Source organism: Amphibalanus amphitrite, unplaced genomic scaffold (assembly GCF_019059575.1).
Source record: "Amphibalanus amphitrite isolate SeventyFive unplaced genomic scaffold, NRLGWU_Aamphi_draft 001655F_arrow, whole genome shotgun sequence".
NCBI classification, from domain to species: Eukaryota; Metazoa; Arthropoda; class Thecostraca; order Balanomorpha; family Balanidae; genus Amphibalanus; species Amphibalanus amphitrite.
Window position 1 is genome coordinate 24177 of NW_024883148.1, and position 22164 is coordinate 46340.

The following is a 22164-nucleotide window of genomic DNA, read 5'->3' on the forward strand; positions in this document are numbered from 1 at the left end:
GCGTGGATCGTCGCAATCAAGTGACCTGAAGGTCAGCCCCGGTCGGCGGCGGCAAATAACAATCAGACCGCCGCGTCTTCTGCCTTCTCCCGGCCCTGGCGGGGCTTCCATTGAAAATGATTGGAACACCTGGAGAGCGTCATATCCTGCGGCGGCAATAACTCTGTCCGCGTACGCCTCCTCCGCACGCGACAACCAGCTTTCTGATAGGGCTAATATGTCACAAAATGGCAGAACCTGATCGTCAATATACTTGAAGGCGGACAGAAAACCCTCACAATTATAGGTGCCGACGGAGAGCAGACAGTCGTTAGGCGAGTGAAGACTAGCGGCGTGCTGGTGGGGCCGCGTCGTCGTCGTGCCATCGCCAGCCGCTGCCGCTGGTGCCCCAGGGGTCGGAGACGGTGCGGTAGTTCTGCCGATCCCGTCCACGGCGTCGCGCCGTTGTCCACTCGCCGTGCTCGTGGGAGTACCCAGTAGTTGCGCCTGAGCTCCGCTGCGAGTGGGTGGCGGCGCTCGGCTGGGCGGACTGGTGCTGTCTGGTGCCGCTGAGCCGGGTGATATTGATTGGGGCGTGTCGCTCCCTTTGTACCGACTGATTTGTGGCCTGAAAGCGCCTCCGTCGGTGACCCTTGTCAGCCTTCGGCCGAACGCTGAGGCCTGTCGGCCAGCGTCCAGGGTCCATGATTACTGCAGAGCGAGCCTCAGCAACCTCAAACATATATGCCCTTCCTGGTGACTGTCCGTTGAAAGGCAGGCGATGGAAGCCGTACAAGTTTCCGGCTACTGACTGTATCAAGTCGTGTACGGCGTGGTGTGGCGCATCTGGGCGGAAACCACTGACAATGAACTTCTTTGTGTCTGGCTGCGGAGCATCTGCAGTAGTCAGTACCAGATCAGAGGCGGCTCCCGACCCAGTCATGGCAGTCCGCTCAGCAGCGAGACTGAAGTTGTCAGGTCGGGTCGTGACCTCCTGACGGGTCGAGCCGGTGCCTTGGTACGAGCGCGGTGGGGACAGAGGTCGCGCCGATGGTACGGGATTCTGTCGATCTGCAGGCACAGGCGCACCGCCACCCTGGTGCTGGACAGGTCGTTGGCCCACTTCGTAGCTGCTCTCCGAGTCTGAGTCACCGGTTTGCCAATGGATTGCATCCGCAATTGCCTTCCCAAGCGCTCGTAGATCTATCGCGGCGGCGATATCTTTGGCGGTGGTAACCGGGCGGGCTCCGGCAGGCTGCGTCTCATTGTCGCCTCTGCTGGCGGCAGGTAAGCGTGCCTGGTTCAACTGGGCGGCCGTGCCTTCGCCTGCTGGTGACTGGTTCGCAGCCTCACGGCCTAGAGAACTGCGCAGCTGATCCTCAAGCTCGTCGATTCTAGCGTCACGGGCGGCGCAGGCCCGCTGCAGCTCGTACAGCTGCTCCTCAAGACGTTGCAGCCGAGCTCCCTGAGATTCAGCAGCAGCTGCGCGCCGCCGTAGCTCCTCCAGTTCTCTGTCCATCCGCAGCTGCGACTCAATGACGGAGCGCAAGGAGGTCTCCACGGTAGCAGCGCTGACCAAACCGGGGGGAGGTTCGTTTACCGAACTCGACGACGGCAGCGGCGTTCTACCGGCCGGCTTAAGTACGTGGTTGTCGGTGCGGCGGGTAAGCTGGCACTGAGCGGCGGAGTATCCCAGCTCCCAGCAGTCGTCGGCGAGGGCGTTAATGTTCCCCGACTGCCGGCTACGTAGCGGCCGCCCAGCGGTGGCGGGGATCGCTGTAGCTAGGCTGTCGTGCAGCTTCTCACGAAGACGGCGCAAGTCAGTCTCTTCCAAGGTCGCCAGAAGACAACGTACCTCCACCGGACTGCACTGGCCGGAAAACACAGTACCACCGTTCGCGAACAGTTCTCGCTTCTCAGCGGAGGAGGCGTCAGCCGGAACCAGTTCTTGTAGTCTGACACGTTGGCTTGGGGGAACGGACGGCTGCTCCAATATCTGACTGAGTTCCGACTGTGTCAGTTCCGGCGGTGTGTCCGGTAAAACAGCATCGGTTTCCATGACTAAACCTACTCTTCGTGACGTTGTAGGCACTACTATATATTCCGAGAGAGAAGTGTCAAAAATTAGCACGAGAGTCACAGAGAAAAATCAAGAGCAAAGTCGCTGAGGCGGAAATTCGAAAATTCGGTAACTGGGCCAAAAATTATCAAACTTTACAAACTTATAATAGGATGTTTGTTAAATTAAAATAGAAGCGAGTGGACCACACTTATTCTACGTTAAATTAGGAACCGTATGGTATTAAGCACATATCACAAGGCGGAATAGGACCGCCAAAAATATGCAAAACCGTAGAGCACTTTTAAACACGTCCGACCCGAACGAAACTCCCCTGCTTTTTTTTTTGTAAATTATAAAGCACATTTGGCAGATTCTGAAGTGGAAAGCATGCTTATCAGACACGGGCACCTCGATCCGATGGATATTTTTTTCCAATCCAAAACGTTTAGCCATCAAAAAGCAATCGACCGAAATGGATAGATAACCCAACCGACATAAGAACAACCAAACACCCGTCAATCGAAAATACCCCCTTTCGCGTTGCGGAGCACGCGGGTCACCCTATATAGTACATACCTATGCCACTGCCGATGGAGTGAACACTGGCGATGGTGGACCAGAGATGTTGTGAGACACTCGCTATTACATGTCTAAAAAGAGACTCTTCTAGAGGCGCACTGCAAATACTGCACTATGCCGGTCAACACTGAGCTGCATTCGCTTCGGGTCTAGACTTTGGTAATAAGTGATTACTTTCATGAACATTGTCATGACATCACACTCTGCCGTAAAAATTCAAACCAACCAACCCCAGAAGTTCGGAAGTTCCAAGAAATGCTCCATCGTCCGTCCCGCACACCTACCTTCAAGCAGCTGCCGCTGCGCCGTCGCACACGCGCGCACTGCGGCACAGTATAACCAGACAGTGCGTACTTGTCTGGTCGACAACCGATGTTCGAACTTCGAACAGTTTGACCAGGCCAGCGGCGTATTTAGAAAATCGCGAAGGGGGGGGGAGGGGGGCAAGGGTTTGGAGGGCGCCACCTCACCCCAGGAGGGCGCCATACGGTCGCGAGATAAAAATCCGCTCAGCGGGGGGGGGGGGGTGGAGGCGTTTTTTTTTACCACGCCACCAGTTTTTTTTGCGTGACTTGGTATATAGGTTATGCTGCATTGATTTGGCATCGTGTGTATTTTGTTTTTACTCCAGGCCAAAAAAAGGTCAAGTCACCCGCTCAGCTTAAGTGATAATGCTTAAAACTTTAAGTTAGAATCTGATGACCTTGCTTTTAGCGACTATGGTTTGCATTTTTAGAGCACGTGTAAGAGCCATGTACCAAAAGGTGTGCCCCTCCCGCTCACCCACTTCCCTCTCTCCCCCAGGAAAAAAAGACGGAAGCTCGAACGTAGATCTTTTTTAACAGCATGTCTGAAGAAACCTCCTGGCGCGGGTTCATCTCACACATTACAAAAAGGTTGCAAGTTATTGGCATAGGTACTAAGTTCCTAGTAAAGAAGAGTTTGTGAAATGCTGCGCCGAAGGCGCGTGAAATTTTTAAAAACAACCTTTTCCTCCGCTTTTTAGGCACATCTTTTGCGTGCTCACTGTTCAAAGCTCTTCCCGCTCTTTTACCAAATCTGAAGGTGTAAAAAATACCTAAGGTTTGGTGGGGCCGGTGCCACACAAGCTGTATAGAAAGCTTCGCCCATGGTGACGATGTAGAAAAGTTTATTGGCGGTGGCATACACACCAGATCACCATATCGGATTGATACCGGAGCGCAAGGTGCGTAAACACAAGCGCACAACGAGAAGGCGGCAGCAACAGAAAGATAAACCATAACAGGACTGTTTCTCATGAGATCGATTAGCCTTCTCGGACTTCTCATCCAAATTACCTCGACCAGCCCTAATGACCTTCTCACAGATGCATACAGTGTTGAGCACCTTCAATCACCGAAACTTGGACGCCAACGGGTAGAAGGGCGGCGATCAAAAGGGGGGGGGGGCGCCAATAGGTAAGAAGGCTCCGATCAACAATCAACAGGAGGGTGCCACCATGGGTGAGAGGGCGGCAAGGAACAGGAGAGCACCAATAGATAGGAAGGTGGCGATCAACAAGAGGTCGCCAATGGGTAGGAGGGCGGTCATCAACAGGAAGTCGCCAATGAGTGGAAGGGTGACGATTAACAGGAAGGTGGCAATGGTGAGACTGAGGAGGGCGTCTTTGCCCAAGAGGATGACATTGAACAGGAGGGCGTCTGTGAGGAGGGCGCCAATTTAACAGGAAGGTGCCAGTGGATAGGAGGGCGGCGATCAACAGGAGGGCGCCAGAGGTTAGGAGGGCGGCGATCAACACGAGGGGGCCAATAGGTAGAGGGGCCCCGATTAGCATTCAACAGGAGGGACTAGGAAACCAATAGGTAGGAGGGCGCCAATGGCTAGAAGGGCGGCACTCAACAAGAGGGTGCCAAAAGGGAGGAGGGCGGCCATCACAATTTCACATGAGGGCGCAATAGATAGGAGGGCGCCAATAATTATGAGAGCGCCGACCAGCAGAAGGGTAGCAATGTGTAGCAGGGTGGCGACCTACAGGAGGGCGCCTTCGGGTGAGAGGGCGCCTATTTACAGGAGAGCACCAATAGGTTTATTGCCCTATATTGGTGCCAATCGGAATTTCTTTTCTTGGAATTCCAATTTTTGTCCAATTCCAATTTGGAATTTGGACGGAATTCTTAACATTTTTTGGAAATTAATCGGAAACAAGGCCTTTAAAATTTAAAATTTTAAAACGGAGGCCTAAAATTTTTAAAACGGAGAAAATGTTTTGCGTAAATTTTAAAAGTGTTTAAAAGCGTTTTAAAACGCTTTTAAACACTTTTAAAATTTACGCAAAAAATGCAAAAATCGTTAAAAATTGGAATAGCCCCCGCTTTGGACAAAATTGGAAATTTACTTGGCAATTTCTTGGAATTGGATCGGAATTGGAATTGAAATTTCATGAAATTGGCACCACTATTGCCCTAGCACTCGCATTTCTGTCCCTTACAGTTACAGCCATGGTCCGTCCCTGGTCCCTATCCCTGATCTTGGAGGATTTACCCCTGCCCCTGGACGTGGCCGTACCCCCGCCCCTAGCGACCCTGTCCTCGTCACTCACATCCTGCCTCTGGTGGTCCTACCTCTGCTCCTAGAGGATCTGTCCCTGGCCGCCCTACGCCGACCCAAGAAACCAAGCCCAAGCAACCCGGCAAGCACCCGGACGCCGGGTACTTGAAAGGGGTGCCATTGAGCTTCGATGGGGCGGCAGATTAAAATGCACCCACAAGTCTTTTACAAGCGTCCTTTCCGAGAGCACGGCGCCCTTCCGCACGCTATAACGGCGTCCTCCTGACCGTCCGCGTTCCTGGATAATATAGCGTTTGTAATCACACGGCGCCCTTTTGACAGCACCGCGCCATTCTCATTGTCTAACGGCGCACTCCTGACCGTCTCGCGCCCTTAGGTCTCTGTCCACCGTGCATCCTAGACTGTTCGGCGCTCTTCTGGCCTTTCAGCGCCCCTGGACCACATAGCGCTTTCGATCACTCGGCGCCCTTTTCATGGTCTCACGGCGCCCTCGTAACCGTCTGGCGCCCCTCCGCCCCTCCACGTGAGAAGTACTCCGCACCTCACAAACACCAAAAACCCCTCCCGATCAAATCACGTCAGCTGTATGACTACTCCCTTGTTTGTTGGGGGTTAGGGGCGCAACGACCGAGAGGTCATTTTCCGATTACTTTTTTTGCACGACTACTCCCGACGTAACGTACGCGTAAAGGCATGCTTGTGTAAATGGGACTCGATCCGAGAAGCTTTCAGCCAAAGACTGATCCGTGGGTAAATCGACACGCAAGTCGATCACTGTACAGCCGGTTTCCCGCACGTATTCCGACTCATATCTTGCCGATTTTGTCGTGCTACGTGTAAAACTGCATCGAAATCCATTTTATCAACAGACTGCCATTTATTAGACAACGTTCTCGACTCGAAATACACGCGTCCTCGCAATAAAATGCCGATTACACCACGGATCGTTTCCACTATGCGGCTTCCCAGCGCCGGAAGACCCGGCGGGTGGCCTGTGGCACCTCGCACCTCCGAGTTACCCTGTAACACACGAGCACAGCGCTTATAGGACGCGTCCCATGTACGGGCCAGTTGTGGGGCATCGGGCACGCTCAGCCAAGTCGAATGTGTTGCACCACACGGTGATTCAGAGGTGAGAGTATCATCAGAGGAGACTGGATTACGACGGCTGGAGACAACACAGCATCAGTTCCAAGAATTGCATAAAGATGGCCGCCCTAGAAGTGTACGCCGAGTCACATTGCATCATGGCCGATAATGACTAACAATTAATACTGAAAAGTTTTTGCATCCATAGAAACTAACTCACCGTTAGCTTATCACAGACGCATTGAAGAAGTCCCAAGGAGATGTTTCCGCGCAGATGCCTGCCAAAGAGAGGGACAGTGTCAAGTAACTGAAGCACAGGCGGGAGGGAGGCGCCAGGAGCTAAGTGCTCAGATGGATGAGTCATCAATTATGATCAGAGAATGTGAAAGAACCATCATGGTTATCATACCGTTAATTAAACCGGCCAGTGAAACAGTATGGCAAGTCATGCCACCATCACGTTACATAAATGAGGTGTTTTGATATTACCTGGGTATTTTGGAACCAGAAGAGCTTTCATGGTTCTTCAAACGCGTCCGATCGGGAATTCGCCTGAGCAAAAAGAGATGCTGGTTAAAACAAAAACATGGCAGCCATTTGATGGTTGAAAGCAAACGACACGATCAGTGGTAGTGACAATTAGTGAGCTCTCACGGAAAATCGAGGCACAAGAATGCATCATTTGATATGGGTAACAATTCAGCCATAGGGGACAGACATCGATACTCACCAATAGTCAAACGATGAACGAATATGCATAGAGCCATGAAATGCAGGTCGGAGTTGGGACCTGGAAGAAAGCCGAGAACAACTGGGTTAAACATGGGAAAAGGGAAAGAAAATTAAGTCATCACTTTAAATAGCTCAGAAAAATAAATTCCACACTTTAATTCGGTCAGCGGATCAAGTATCATCACTGAAAAGTAGCCAACACTCCAACCTCATAGCATACTTCCTTACCTAGGAATTCAGTCAGGTGGAATTTCTTTCCGGAGACGAGGGCACGGAAGATGAGATGAGGCCGACCGCTAAACACCAACAACTGTGGACAAAAATGAGTCGCGGTCAGCCACTGGAACCTGGCACACAGACGACCGCAGGCGGCAGGCAAATTGACATCAGATGGCCTATCATAGCTCAGCACCGGCTACTCAGAACAGGTCTGTGAGAGATAAATCATCATTGAGAAAGAATAAAATATCGCCGAGGGCACAATAAAGCAGCGTAAAGCAAAGCAAAGGAGACATACAAAGACAACGAACATTTCTACCGCTAGATGAAAAGCAGGTGCCGCAATAATCGCATCCCATCCTCCTTGCATTTACCTTTCATTCGAAGAACGTGTGCCGTTTTAAAGTTCCCCGGGTGCCTTCAGATGCGTGGTTTTTGGTCAAGGACCCTCTGCCGCTACTGAAAACAAGAGACCAAGATGTCAGCGCCTATTACACGCACAAGAGGCAAAATGGACGAGACATAATATATCAGACGTGCCGGGCCCTCAGAGGTCCCGGGGGACCTCGGGTGGAAACCGCGAATGTTTCTGAGCTAAAATCTCATCATCGTAGTGCAGTAAAGGACGAAGTGACACGATCAACTTACCATGCACTTGTTAGCACGGACGAGGGCAGCAAGGCTTGTTTCCCAATCCTGCGAAAGTGCAAATCACTGATCAGAGCCAGACATGCGCACATTGTGAAAAAATCGCGACCTGTCTCTGCGTCACATAGGGCGTTGGAAATGCCTCCTTTACACTTATTCCAATGATACCAGAGTATTTTCCCTTTACAGTCACTCTCATGCTGAGGGTCATAACCCACAAGACACACTGGTTTCCATACAAGCTTTCCAGGTCTGTGACGTCGAATGAAAAGTTGGTTTGTGGCCCGCATGGTCTTTCTCGACTGTCCTCGTGGCGGCGCCACTACAGCGAGACACTGGAGAATGCGTACCGACTGCCCACGCCGGGTCGAGGACCGGCCCCGGCCCGGGGACAGAGTTGGTGTTCGATGCTGTGGCGGGGAACATACTGCATTGGATAGACAGCTCCGGGGCCACGGCGCGGACCGGCGAAGGACAGTCCGCGCGCATCGGTATTTGTTTTTAAAGTATTCACAGAATCAGCGCAATTTCAAGAAAACATACCTCTTTCAGGCGAGTTTCCTTTCGCCTGTCGGCCGCAGTACACGCTACGAAACCCGCTAGCGCTGTGGACACAAACAATTCACAATCAGACGCTAGACCTCGGAGGCAGCGGCTGTAGGAAGCGGACACAACTTCAGATGGCCGTTCTAGACTCAGCACCGGTCACTCAGAACAGGTCTGTGAAATGAACAATCATCATTGAGAGTGAATTACTGTGTAAAAGAGGCTGCTCTAACTTATCACTACACAAACTCGAAAGTTCAACTCGACATCTTAAACTCGACATCTTACCTAAATTATTTAAAGTAACGCCAGCTATTCAGTTTCCCATCGACGGAAGGAATATGCTTACGTTTTCAGAGAACTATGTCCTGTAGCACCATAGCTGCACCCCAAAAACCTAGAGTAACTTCGCTGGTTCTGTCCACCAGACACTTTGCTGCTTCTGCAAACAATAACGCAACTGATCAGCCACTGAGGTCGACACAGGAGGCACAATTGTAAAAATGTCGAGTATATCAGACGTGCCGGGCCCTCAGAGGTCCCGGGGACCTCGGGTGGAAACCGCGAATGTTTCTGAGCTAAAATCTCATCATCGTAGTACAGTTAGACGCGGACACTCATGAACAGGCATGATTAACTCACTGTGTTTGCTGATGGTGGCTGTGCCGACGAACGCCGCGAGGAGTCGAATGGACGACGCCCGGACCTGTGAGCATAAGCATTAGTGAGCAAAGGACTTATTAGAACAAAATCAATTTCATAGCCGATAACATGTATCCTTATATACGTCAATATAAAAATATGCACAGCAGAAAAAAGTTGTATGCGATAATTTAGCTCGTTTAAACTGAAGTTTAAAGGGAGATAATGAGCTTTCTTGTTTCTTAAATAAAAATTACTCGACATCTATACTATTTCTACTGTAGTTTCTATAAAATATGAAAATTTCCTAGCACATTTTCGTATGTGAAAAAGGTTTTTATTTTTGCAAAAAAGAAGCAGTACTTGCAGTACTTGTAACACCCACCGAAATGCGTTGTCCTTCTCTATAAAAAAAGTCGCAATATATGGCGCTTTTGTTTCAAACAGCGACGCTTGGGTTTTTGTTTATGTTATCGCCTTGTTGCTTTGTTGTAAGGATTCTAATTTGAATTAGAGTTAATTCGGTTTAGAATTAATTAGATTCTAATTCGGGGGTACATAGTGCCTACTCTTCTTTGTTTCCAAGTATTATTTTGCGCCACAAATGACCGGCATGCGCCAGAAACGCAGCCAAATCTTGCGATTGCGACTACGAAATTCATTATTTTGGCCTCAGAGCCTGAAGCGAAAAATACAAGCATATTTATTTCAAAAAGACTTCAGGTTTGTCGAACGGTGTTATGAGAATTTTGATAACAGTACTGCATAAGTTTTTCAGTGATGCCGCAAAAGTGTTGTATCTATCTTCTTTTATTGTGGTCGGCGGGACCGATTCAAAATTGAGTCGTTGCTACTAAAATAGCAGCATATGGCGACAGATGATGAACAGGAAAAATAGTTGCGTAAATTTAGACATAAACCACCCCCAAACCATGAATATCTTTTGAAGGCACTATAGACGACCATTAACTAACTAGATGTGATGAAGATCAAATGTAATGAATACGCTCATTTTACAAAATTACATGCAAGTACCAAAAAGTGATGTAAGTACTTATTCAACGGTCATTTTCAGCGCTCCCCGCTAACGTGACTTCAAGTTGAGATATTTGCGGCAAGGTACCGAATTGAGCAAAATGGTTTTAATTTACATTATAACTTGTTGTGTTTTGTCAGAAAATGGTCCTAACTCAGATTTTGTGGAAAAAGGTCATAATCTCCCTTTAATTCCACGCGCTCAGTCATTCCAACTTCCGAACGAGATTTGCTTTTCTTTCTGCATGCTGAGTAAGCCACCGTTCTGATTGTGATTCCAGTACCACTTAACAATTTCGTCACTGCGGTAGAATTTCTCTCTAGAGAATTATTGTATGGGTCCACAAGTCCCACTCGCGTCTCCGGCAGACCGGCGGGGAGGTTAGGGCACCACGGTCACTGTTCCAGCGCACCTGGCCAGGCGGGCCACAGTACAGCCCGGCTGTGGTTTGGCAACTGGCGATAACAAAAACAGCGTATGAAATATCAGAAAAAACTTACCCAACGAGCTCCAACGACGAAGAAGGCAGCCATGGAATAATGCAAATGCCAGAGCCGCATCTATGTTGATTATTGAACGCAACCTGTAAACAGGCATTAAAATCGTCACGAGATGAAACAGGCCCGTCAAACAAGGGATTAGACTATAAAATCAGGTCAAATTAAAGAATCCCCACAGAACTGTCGGTAAATGGATCCGTGTTTTATCATCATATGAAAATGTAAGACATTCTTCAGTAAGAAAACACCTACGTACCATTTCCAGAGTCGCAGAGCAGGGGGTCTGCAACTTCTTTAGGCGGAACCTTCAGTATTGTTGGCAAGCAATCCATAGCGCAGTTGCGTTCCCAGTAAAGACATCCGATAGACACCTGCAAGACATAAAACAACCCATTAGCGCGCGTGTGCACCTGCGATGGACCCCCTCCCTCCCTCGGATCGGCTTAGTGAAGGCCGGTCAGTTAAGATCAAAGCTTCTCGAGTGCTCATTGACGGGCGGCCGGCCAGGATCCGCCGGTGGCAGCTCGAACCGGCCGACCGGCACCGCCTCAAACTCGGCCTTTGTCATCATCCCGGCACGTGACAGACCACAGACGGACACTCCGAGGGTGGAGATATACAGGAAGACAGATGGATACATTAGAAATGACGCACGACGCTAGTCACCTAGGCCCTAGCAACACTGCAAACAAAGTATGAGCGTACTTAGTCCATTGATCAATGGGGACGAATGCACCCACGATCGGGGCGATAAAATAAACGAAATGAACTACAGCTGACAGCATGCATATTTACCTGTTAGAAGACGGGAGGGCCTGGCTTGCATTATCATATCGCGGGTTCAATGAGCTGAAAAATAAAACAAGCCATCAGTCGAAGAATGTTAACCGGACGCAAGAGAGTGATGCGCTAAATGTTCAGATAAAAAGCAGCCATGGAAATTGTTTCAAGATTGATCAAACGGTAATTCCGTATTTCATCATTTGTAACAATTCTCGTACGCGGCACCGCTCTTCACAATTACAAAGCACATACCTGGTCACTTTAGGTTGGAGCAGTCGCCATGATGTTCCAGACAAAGCGACATATTCTTCAGTACTGCCTCCGCAAAATGTCTTTGTAACATATTCCTGCAACAAAAGAAAAGACTATCAATAACAGCCGACTTATCAGGCACATGTAACTGGGCCTCTACACGTCGACTGTAGCGAGCAGCGCCTGTCCACCGGGTCTGAGGTGAACCGCCCCGGCGGCGACACAGTCCGCACGTCTCTCTCCCAAGGTATTCATCCACCCGGCCACAGACACAGCCGGGCGGGGAAATGGCCTTGGTCGTACACAGTGACACGTGATCAAATGACAGTGCTAATTTTACGAGTAGTAACACCATCACTGTGGTAAGAATCTGACTAACAACGAAAAAACGCATGCAAAAGAATTCACAGATGTCGCTTTCAAATTTCAATCATGAAAGATTGCGCCTAGCACCTTACAACAGGTTACAGCAGAGACACACTGCTTACCAGATATTTATGATCCAGTCTTCCATCAAAATGGGTAGGCGAACATTTGCCGTAACAGCAACCTGAAACGAGAAAACTCTTCAAATACCTTGCTACAGTTGCGATCACTAGACCAGCGTTTTAGAAGCACATTGCACGTGGTAAGTTGCTACAATACACCACGCAAATTGCACGTTCAATTAGACTAGTGTCCGGAAGTCTTAGTTCTGGCGGTCCGACGCAGCAGGGACCCCAGAGTGGAACAGTCCGGAATATGGTGCTGTTCCAGAGCGTTGGCCCCGGCCGGCCACAGAGCCGCCGGACGGGAATTTGACAGACTCTGGAAGCCCCACAAGATGGCAAATACATATAGCAAATGTGACTGCAAAATATGGCAAATATGACCATACCGGCAAATATTGACATTACTCTAAGTGTCCTAACACAAGACTGTTCCCCTTTTCAACCAAAACAGTATCTTCACTCATCGCCAGACTACAAGGACGCCTAAACTCACCTAGTCTACGGGTCAATCGTTTCGCCTCTGCCAGCTGCGAAAGCCCGACGCCACAGTCCGTGCTGCATATCCACCTGTGGCAGGACAAACGAAAGTCGGTGAGATGGGGAAGTTGGCGGCAGTCGCGCGGGGTAAATTGCCGAGTATATCAGACGTGCCGGGCCCTCAGAAGTCCCGGGGGACCTCGGGTGGAAACCGCGAATGTTTCTGAGCTGAATCTCATCATCGTAGTGGACGGCGGAACATAGAAAACAGTTGCAACGAGTAAAAGCAATATACAAAATAGTTACCTGCGTGGGGACACTGCTTCAGATTCCACCAGAGCCGATGTCGGGCACGCTGAAAAGGTGCAGAGAAAACGTTACCAGAGATATTTCAGATGAAACACCTTATGTCAATGAGCTCAAAAGTTCAGAAGTGTATATGGTGTTTTCAGGTGAATTCAAAGAGATTCCCACAAAATTTTCATCACAATACTGATGAAAGTCAAAGCAATACCGTATAATACTCACCATAAGTCTGTTGCAAGCGTCCCAGCGACTTTCTGAGGATGTCATTCTCGAATCTACTCCATACTGGCGTCATACAATTCCGAGGGACCTAGAAAAGGCGCGACAATCTTAGTCCACACGTAAAAATCGAGCACGATTAATATAAAACAAAACAATGGTCAGATAAAAAGCAGCCATGGAAATGGTTTCATTACTGTTCAAACGGTAATTCCGTATTTCATCATCAAGGCCAGAAAGAGAGCGAAGTCAGGATATTAAACTCACCATCTAATGAGCAGTGTGACGACAGCTCCCATAGACTCGCTTCACCGAATCGGCTTCTGCGAAGAATGTTTTACGTCATGGGTGGAAAAGATAAGTTAACTTTTAGAATAAGTCACAAGGATTCAGAGTTGTGGATGAAATAGTCATGCAACCAGTCATACGTAGCAAATACAATAAACATCATTACAATAAGGAATAGACACCGAAAATAGATGAAACGTGCGAAGAGTTTTAGCAGAAGCTTCGATATCTATAGGTTCTACGCACCTTGCGCAGACAGAAGAACGCACATTGGCACTAGAACCTGCGAAAACAATGTTATTACGGAGCGAGCGAAGCGAGCGTAGTCTTTCCTTAGATTAACGGAAATTTCTGAGTATGAGCGGCCGGCCGGCCGTGGTCACGCTTTTGCGAGGCTTATATCTCAGCAACCACTTGACCGATTTACACGCGGTAATTTTTGTAGGGTAGCTTCATTCCTTCTACCAAGTATTGGACTATTCCTGATGCATGTGGGTGACCCCTTATGCACGTGCCACGTGCAAAACGAAGAGGTGTCCGTTTTGTAATTGTTGCAATATCTCGGTAATTACTTGGCCGATTGCGCTGAAAGTTGGCATGTAGGTAGGCACCCACTAGGCACTGCATATCCATGTGCTAGAGTTGGGGCGCTGCTGCACGTGCGCACGTGCAGGGGTCGTTTCCAGATCTCGAGAACGGTTGGACCGATGGCGCTCAAATTTGGTACATGGCTAGGGACCGGTTAGTAGGGTGCCGTGCAAAAGTCAGTTGGGACCCATTTTGCACGTGCGCACGTGCAGGGTGCCGCCTCCAGATCTCGAGAACGGCTGGGCCGATTGTGCTCAAATTTGGCACATCGCTAGAGACCGGTTAGTAGGGTGCCGTGCACAAGTCAGCTGGAGGTACTTCCTCGAAATTTCGCACGTGCAAGGCTCACCCTCTCGCTCGCTCCGTTAGTCGCCCCAAAAGGCGTTATACTGGTAATGTTAGACGGGAAAACGACCACGAAATACAAGCACACATACCATTACAGAAATGGCGCGGGAGCAAAGAAAACACACAACACTTGCAGCAAAAACATAAGATTAACAGCATGTTGACATAATTTGGCGCGACAATGCGTGTAAAATGGATGGTTTGTGGCCCGCATGGTCTTTCTCGACTGTCCTCGTGGCGGCGCCACTACAGCGAGACACTGGAGAATGCGTACCGACTGCCCACGCCGGGTCGGGGACTGGCCCCGGCCCGGGGACAGAGTTGCTGTTCGATGCTGTGGCGGGGAACATACTGCATGGGATAGACAGCTCCTGGGCCACGGCGCGGACCGGCGAAGGACAGTCTGCGCGCATCGGCTGGTCTTACTTAAAAACAAAAACGAAACCCCAAGCAGAGATGCAAACTTACCATTCCGCTCACGTTAGGGCATGACTCGTGATCCAGCAGACTTGCAGCCACCTACAATGATAGAAAAATTACCGTTAGCGGAGCATCTTAGCAACCAGTTACTTAAGCTAGGTCAACATTATCAGATTTAGAAACCATTCAGTCAGCTCAGCTCAGACTGGGGCGGTATACGAATTCATCACGTCAGACAAGAGACTCATCAAGAAATCAACATGAACTCAGACAGGGAGCTTCAGTTCCTCAAATAGGAAAACCACCTAGGCCAAAACACTCACCTTTTACCAAGCAGATGAGTCCAATCTCGACGTTAGCCGATCCCAAGGCAACTTCTAAATCTTCACCAGCAACGCCAACGCTAAAACAGGAAACAAATTTGTCAATTTACGATACCCACTACACCCTCTCACTAAACATCCTCCCACAGTCCATCAGCAATCAAGCCTGTGAGGATTACGTAGAATCCCGCTGTGCCGACCAGTACTTTGGCGGCCGACCGAGCTGACCGATCGCCGCCAAGCAAGTGATCGGGGACTGGGTGCTGTTCCCGCCTTTAGCATGCTGGCCCGGTAACGGTTCGCCGAAACCAGCCGGCTTAATAAGGCGGGGTGGAACATTTAACATAGACCGTGCACTTCACACTGACTTATGTAGCGCTCCGGCAATTAACAATGAACTCTGAATTTATGAGATCTAGGAGATCCGAAACAACTCGCTCGTATTGCTCTTTTAGAGCTGACATGTACGTTACTAACAAAAGAAACAAGGCATGTAAAACTCTGCTTACCCAAGCAGCAGACGAAGTAACGTGGAGCTTAGAGTGACGACGCCGCAGATACTCTGTGAAAGGAAAATGAGCAGTCAGTGGAATGTCACATTACACTTCACACTTACATGGTCATGCACTGTCAGACGCGCCAAGCCTTCACAGACGGATCTCGGGTGGAAACCGCGAATGGTAAGCAAGGGAATATCATCACTGAATCATAGCTATGACAAAACATCCTCACAGTTGCTGTGAAAGGCGCTTACCTTGTATGTAGCAAAACTCCACACGAGAACACCGTGCGAAGGGAGTTGTCGCCATATTCGCTGAAAGGGAGGCATAATGATTAGAACAAGCCCGGGAAATACCCGCGAGGTATATCTGAATTTACGTCAGACAAGAGTGTGTCAGAAAGTAATGCAAGTCAGCAAAGTACCACCTCAGTATGCTAAAATCATCACTAATTCGCGTCAAATATTAGGCACTAAGTACAATTATAGCTTACCTGCTGTCATTCAAAGCGCCCCTAGACCGCAAAACGTCTCTGAAAAAGAAAGCAGCTGGGTCACGCAACATCCGTAGCGCGAAACATATGATGGGAACTGATCATTATGATCAGCAATTGTGGATGCTGTCGTCATTCGACCGTCAAGAGTAGCAAATACAAGCAACATCATTTCCAACACAGAGCAGCACTGGGGAAAGGCCCCAACAAACGCTGTACAAACCTTTTTCGATAACGCTGCTCCACGGAATCAGGAACCGCACACTTGCCAGCTATTCAGATGCGTTGTGACCCTGCAAATAATTAAATCTTATAAGATATACCAACACATTTTTCTGATACACGCTATCTGATATTAGTTCAGATAAAAAGCAGCCATGGAAATTGTTTCACTTGGGTTCAAACGGTAATTCCGTATTTCATCATTTAGGAAGCATCTGTTTAGCACAATCATGCCACGAAAGCTTACCTTTGCCGTTCGCAAATAGACGACGCTTGCTAACATCACAGCAGGATAACCTGAAATGAATTGCTCAAATGAGATAATGAATAACATATGTTGAAAATGATTATTATTTGAAACATCAGGATGAATAACCACTCAATCAGATCGACTCAGACTGGGGCGGTAAAATATGTCATCACTTAATTACATCATAAACACAGGCATATTTCAATATTCACCTTTACACACTCAGGTGATGGTCTCGTTATCAGTCAGCGCCGCAAAGAAAGTTGGTTCGATGAAGTGTTCTTTCAGCGTCCTGAAAGACAACAAACATGGGATGAAGACCGGGCACAAGCGAGACAATTCTCTTATGAAACAGACTCCTCAGATGGCCGTTCTAGGCTCAGCATAGCTAACTCAGAACAGGTCTGTGAAATGAACAATCATCACGTTAATTGGGCATTGATCAGTGGTGTATCACAGATAAACGTACCTGGGACTGGAAATTTGGTTGAACACGGCTTAGGAGTGACAACAGGTAGAGACAACGCCGTCCACGGATGTGCCATGATCTGCAACAAAAATGTCAACAGTGAGCCTTGTGAAAAACTAACTATGCATTAGCCACTGATTGGTGAACACATTTAAATCAATCAACGTAGCAACAGACTTCAGCGCCACATCAATATGAGAAGAAAAGCTAGAAGACACTAAATGAATAGGAAACATCCCAAGTTTGTGGCCCGCATGGTCTTTCTCGACTGTCCTGGTGGCGGCGCCACTACAGCGAGACACTGGAGAATGCGTACCGACTGCCCACGCCGGGTCGGGGACCGGCCCCGGCCCGGGGACAGAGTTGCTGTTCGATGCTGTGGCGGGGAACATACTGCATTGGATAGACAGCTCCGGGGCCACGGCGCGGACCGGCGAAGGGCAGTCCGCGCGCATCGGTAATAACAATATAAATGCAAATAGGATAAGCATGTCAACAGAACTCACCTCCAGCAGTCAAAGCTGGTGCAAAGCAGCAGTCAACACACAAGACCTGCAAATAAAATACAAACATTAGGATGCGACAACTTCCAAAATACGGAACTGGCCATGAAACAATAAATCAGTCTGTATTTTTGTCTTCTTTAGATTCAGACATCGACAGGAAGTCATCACACTAAAGTCGAGCGTTGACACCTATGCCTTGAGCACTGATGCTTAGTCTAAGCTTGCAGCTTGCCCTCTAATACCCTTACCTGACTGAACGCGATTCTTGCATATTTAACGATGTCTTGCTGTCAGGAATCTGACCTGTGAAAAGGGGATATGATCATTAAATTAATATACTCGGGAAAGATATGAAATAAGAATTGATGACTCAAATCAGCAAGTGGTTCTGATCAAAGCATTTTCAGATACTATCTAGTAAAAACATCACGCAATTGGATTCTTAACATAAACTTGATCAACCAGCACCGCTTACCTCGGCAGGCAGCGAGATCCACATGATCCATGTAGTTCAACCAGTCTGTCAATCATTGACAAGACCAGCTCCTTAGAGATCTGAAAGGTTCACAGCACAGTGACTTACCAGAAAATAGCAAGACATTTAAAATATGATCAGAGAATCAGAAGAGGTTAAGCAGCAACACGACTACAATGTAGTTCAGAAAGACCAATCTACTCATCACAAGAAGTGTGACATCCAGTATAAATACCACTGCAACAGAACTTACCTATATCCCATGATATCACAGTGTCATCATGGTGCGCTCCAGTATACCTGGGGAAAAGAGGATGGTTATGGTATTAAATATTTTTATTGCTCAGTTTTGATCTTTCAAACATATCAGCTGTGTTATGGTGTTTTCACGCATGATCAAAGAGATTCCCACAAATTTTCATCAGAAGAAAAGAAGGAAAAGTGAAAGATAGCACTTGAAAGCTAGACAAATCCTTACCTTCAAATATTCCTCTCAGGTTGGCCATGGTTCAGTTCTAGCTGTTTTGATTTGGTAAGTTCTGTGAAAAGATAAGCATAAGGCTAAGTTTAAGAAATAATAAAAATTCAACCAAAGCATACATGATAGGTACATCAGTTCTACTATCAAATGCAACAGTGACAACAAAAGCTGCCTATGCAATATGAGATCATCCTGTAAGAAGCAAAACCAAATGGATATAAAATGTCATAAATACCTTCAGCTCTACACTCATTGTCATCTTGATGAATATCCTCTTGCATTCCTGTGGACAAGCCACAAAACATGTCAGCTATGCCATCTCCCACAGTGTATTACTAGCACAAATAGGCAATATCAGCAAATGCTATCAAGCCTTTTCAGCAAGGTGCTCAGAAGAGGTGTCAGAAATCCCATCATTTACAGTCATCAGCAATGACATTTTTAAACCACAATAACTGACCTCTGTTATAGGGCCAGGAGACTTGTTTCTCAAAGAATGCAGCATCACAGACGTCAGTGGCATCCAGTAACTGAAAAGATACATACAAATGAAGACCATGGCAGATATGGAAAGCGTACATTTAGGGCAAAAATATCAGTAAGTGCTCCCTAGCAATTTCAGCAAATGCTTCAGAAGAGGTGTCAGAAATCAGCATCATATCAGTCAAGTCCAACAGAAGATCATCACCGTGTGGCGTGTACCTTATCACAAATAAATACACTTATGCCAGAATGTAGCTGGTACAGGTGGTACTTACATCTCGAATCATGACAGCAACTCTGTCCTTGAGCAGTCCAGCAAGATGATCTGAAAAAGAATTGTACATATTAGAAGATACCCAGCACACCAACACCTTTTATGTGAATGCAACTGTTCAGCTGAGGTGTTCGTCAAAAAGATTCAGAAACTCTAATCAGACATCATGTCATGGGGAAAACACAGCATTGCAACACAAATCTAGACATACCTTTGAAATGTGATGCCAATTGCCAAGCCGAGAGTCGCAAGATTCCTGCAAAAGAGAAATGCAGTTGTCACACACCCATTAAAGGTATCCAATAAAAAAGGCAATTCCACGATCAATCTTGTCTGCGGAAATGTTATCTCCGCAAAACTAAGTCCAACACCACTTCAGACCGGGTTCGATTGTAATTATTCACCAGGAAATCTCCGGAAACATCGACTGCGCACACCTTTGACCACAAATACTTGTCCATTCCACCACCAATGGACATAACGCGCCTTTCATCTTACCTCCCCTCCCCAGAGGACCGCCCCCGTGCCACTCGGCCCAGACCCTCACGAGAGGGGGATAACCCGCGCGCCCTGGTGGGGGGAGGGGGGCTATTTTTGCCCCTCATATCTCCGAAACTACTGGACGGATCCGCAAAATTCAAACTGCGTTCGAAAGGCCCGTCAAATTTGCCATAGGAAACCAAATTTCATTGACCTCGGAGTCGCCGATGACGTCACAGGTCAGGTCAAAGATGAAATGTTTCACCGTTCACGGGTCTTCTAGGGAATGCGCTATAACATCGACGAAAACGCATTTTGTCGAGAATCAGCGTTAGGGCGCCAGTTGCCTTGTACATATGTTGCTATTAGAGGTCACTGAATTTTTCATTTCCAACTCAATGGTGTTGGTTATAAGACCATCAGGTACGACTTAGGTCACTTTCTGGTGGTCAGGTCAAGGTCAGGTCAAATTTTAAAGTTGACAGTTTTGCATAAAATGGGTATTGGTTCGATGCAGCTCGTCACGGGGAGTCTAATGGTGGTCTTTGTTTTGCGCTACGGGGTCTAGAAATGTTAAAAATTGAGTTTGAAAATTTGACGTAACCAATTTTGAAGTTTTTTTTCGTTATCACTTGGCAAAAAAAAGAGGCATCGATCTCAAATTTGGTATGTGGATAGAAGGCAGCAAGGACTATCACATCCGTTTTTTTCGAAACTCAAAAAACTTTTTGGATTTTTCGGCAATTATATAAAAAAATTATTTATTTTTAGGGGTCAAAATCCAAAAATGTCAAAAATCCGAGTTTGCAGTTTTGTACCCTGTCAATTTTAGTTTTTATGACATCATTTTTCTGTATTTTCAAAGCCATTGGCCTTAGAGCTCTTCCCGCGAAACCTTTTTTTGGGTCGAAAACGGCAGAACGTGACGTCACTCTGACGTCATTTCCGGCCAACCAATCAGTCTTTGGATTTTTTTTTTGTCACAATGTGTAAAATTGATGTCCGGGAGGGTAATGAGAGTTCGGTGACGATCGGCGCAGCGGTTCTGGAGATATATCGAAAAGTCTGGAGGGGGGGGGAAATAGCCCCCCCGCCACCAGGGCGCGGGTTTAACTCTGCGCAGCTGGGCATCTGTCCTTTCCGTTATAATGTGACCTAACGTATGTGTGCTATAGTGAATTGCAGACACTATGCTACAACGCGCTGCAGACTGCCTCCTTGGGGATTTCACCGATGTGGATGAGCCGGCCATCCGAATCCGATATGCCGACACGGATCGATGTGAGCCAGACACATCGGCAGCCGGTCCTAAGACCGGAGACGGCACTCCTTAGACCGGAGTGCCGCGGTCCTAGGGCTGCGTCGCCCGGGGGGGGGGGATGAGGGCCATGGGAGAGGTCATCCGGTGTCCTTGCATGTTTGCATTTACCAGCATTTATGTTAAAGCTACCCCCACAATCCACATGGTAGATTCAATTCGTCCACTTCATGGTTCGCTCAGTTCGCACCAATAAAAATATCGTCGATGATCTCAGAGATTGTATGAGGCAAACGGAAATCGCGATAAAATTTAGAGCAAATCAAAATGCAGCGAGAGAAAGGCAAGGTGGAAAAGAATCAAAGGTAAGAGAAATACACATCAGCGGTGAGGTTTAGAGCGTCGAAGGGATACCACTACCAGCTGCCTGTTCTTTTATCCCGCATTTGAATTATTTTAATGGCTTATCTATCACTCATCCTTTACCCACATCTCACTTTCAATTCCAGCTAGAAACCACCCAGTACAGAAAGCAACTATGTCCAACGCAACTAACTCAAACTAGGAACAAGCAATGCTTAGCCAGGAGCTGCTGGAACAAAACCCAGAACCCTTGCAACCCATCCAAGACAGCGGAAAGCCCAGAAATAACTCGAGTAAAACCTCCCGGTTCCTAACAACCACACAACGCACTACATATAATATAATCACACCACACAAATATCCAAAATGCAGCACGAGCAACTTTCTCTGGCCACGTGGGCGCCATGCTCGCCACGCCACCCACCTGCTCAGACACCACCGGAAGAAATGAGGCCGACGCCGGCGTCTCGCCGCCGAGCCGCGCCCGACGCCGGCCGCTCATTGGTCGAGAGCCGACAGCGGATGTGACGTCATGTCACGAGGGCAGCGCCGTGAGCACCACCTGGTGACAGATGAGCGAACGCCAGCCGCGTGCAGCACCGACAGGTGGCAGCACAAGCCAACCCTGCCGTCCACGTGAGGAAAGACGGGGGTTCGGCGAATCCACAACGCCGATAAATCAGGATTTAGGTCATAACCGGTTAAAATATACAGGGCGCTTTGAAACGTGACAAGGAAGCTTTCAGGTAAGAGCAGAAGAGAGTCAGCAAATTCAGCAACCTTTGATATGAAATTATTCATATCTGTAATCTGATATCCCAGCCAGCCAGCCA

The 22164-nt window shown here is 48.1% G+C and overlaps 1 long non-coding RNA gene and 1 other non-coding gene across 4 annotated transcripts; both read right to left on the bottom strand.

Annotated features, from left to right (window-relative positions):
* Positions 1-6027: 6027 nt before the first annotated feature.
* LOC122374430 lies at positions 6028-22027 on the bottom strand. Of its 3 annotated transcripts, XR_006255218.1 has the most exons (39): positions 21756-22027; positions 19442-19486; positions 19232-19281; positions 18934-19003; positions 18709-18756; positions 18471-18531; positions 18246-18292; positions 17993-18072; positions 17766-17820; positions 17518-17563; positions 17012-17090; positions 16755-16834; positions 16540-16589; positions 16294-16363; positions 16071-16109; positions 15832-15891; positions 15587-15639; positions 15078-15157; positions 14803-14853; positions 13645-13681; positions 13378-13433; positions 13114-13201; positions 12892-12940; positions 12602-12675; positions 12106-12167; positions 11618-11712; positions 11378-11431; positions 10839-10953; positions 10583-10665; positions 9047-9110; positions 8754-8846; positions 8402-8463; positions 7859-7906; positions 7585-7669; positions 7220-7301; positions 6990-7049; positions 6749-6811; positions 6480-6537; positions 6028-6190 (listed from the first exon to the last, which is right to left on the bottom strand). It is a non-coding gene; the product is annotated as an uncharacterized LOC122374430 (long non-coding RNA). The 3 variants fall into 3 exon arrangements; XR_006255217.1 differs by lacking the exon at positions 13645-13681 and having other exon boundaries at positions 21756-22024; XR_006255219.1 differs by lacking the exons at positions 13645-13681; positions 21756-22027 and adding an exon at positions 21714-21752.
* LOC122374434 lies at positions 14925-14989 on the bottom strand. Its single transcript, XR_006255220.1, has one exon. It is a non-coding gene; the product is annotated as a small nucleolar RNA SNORD31 (small nucleolar RNA).
* Positions 22028-22164: the final 137 nt, after the last annotated feature.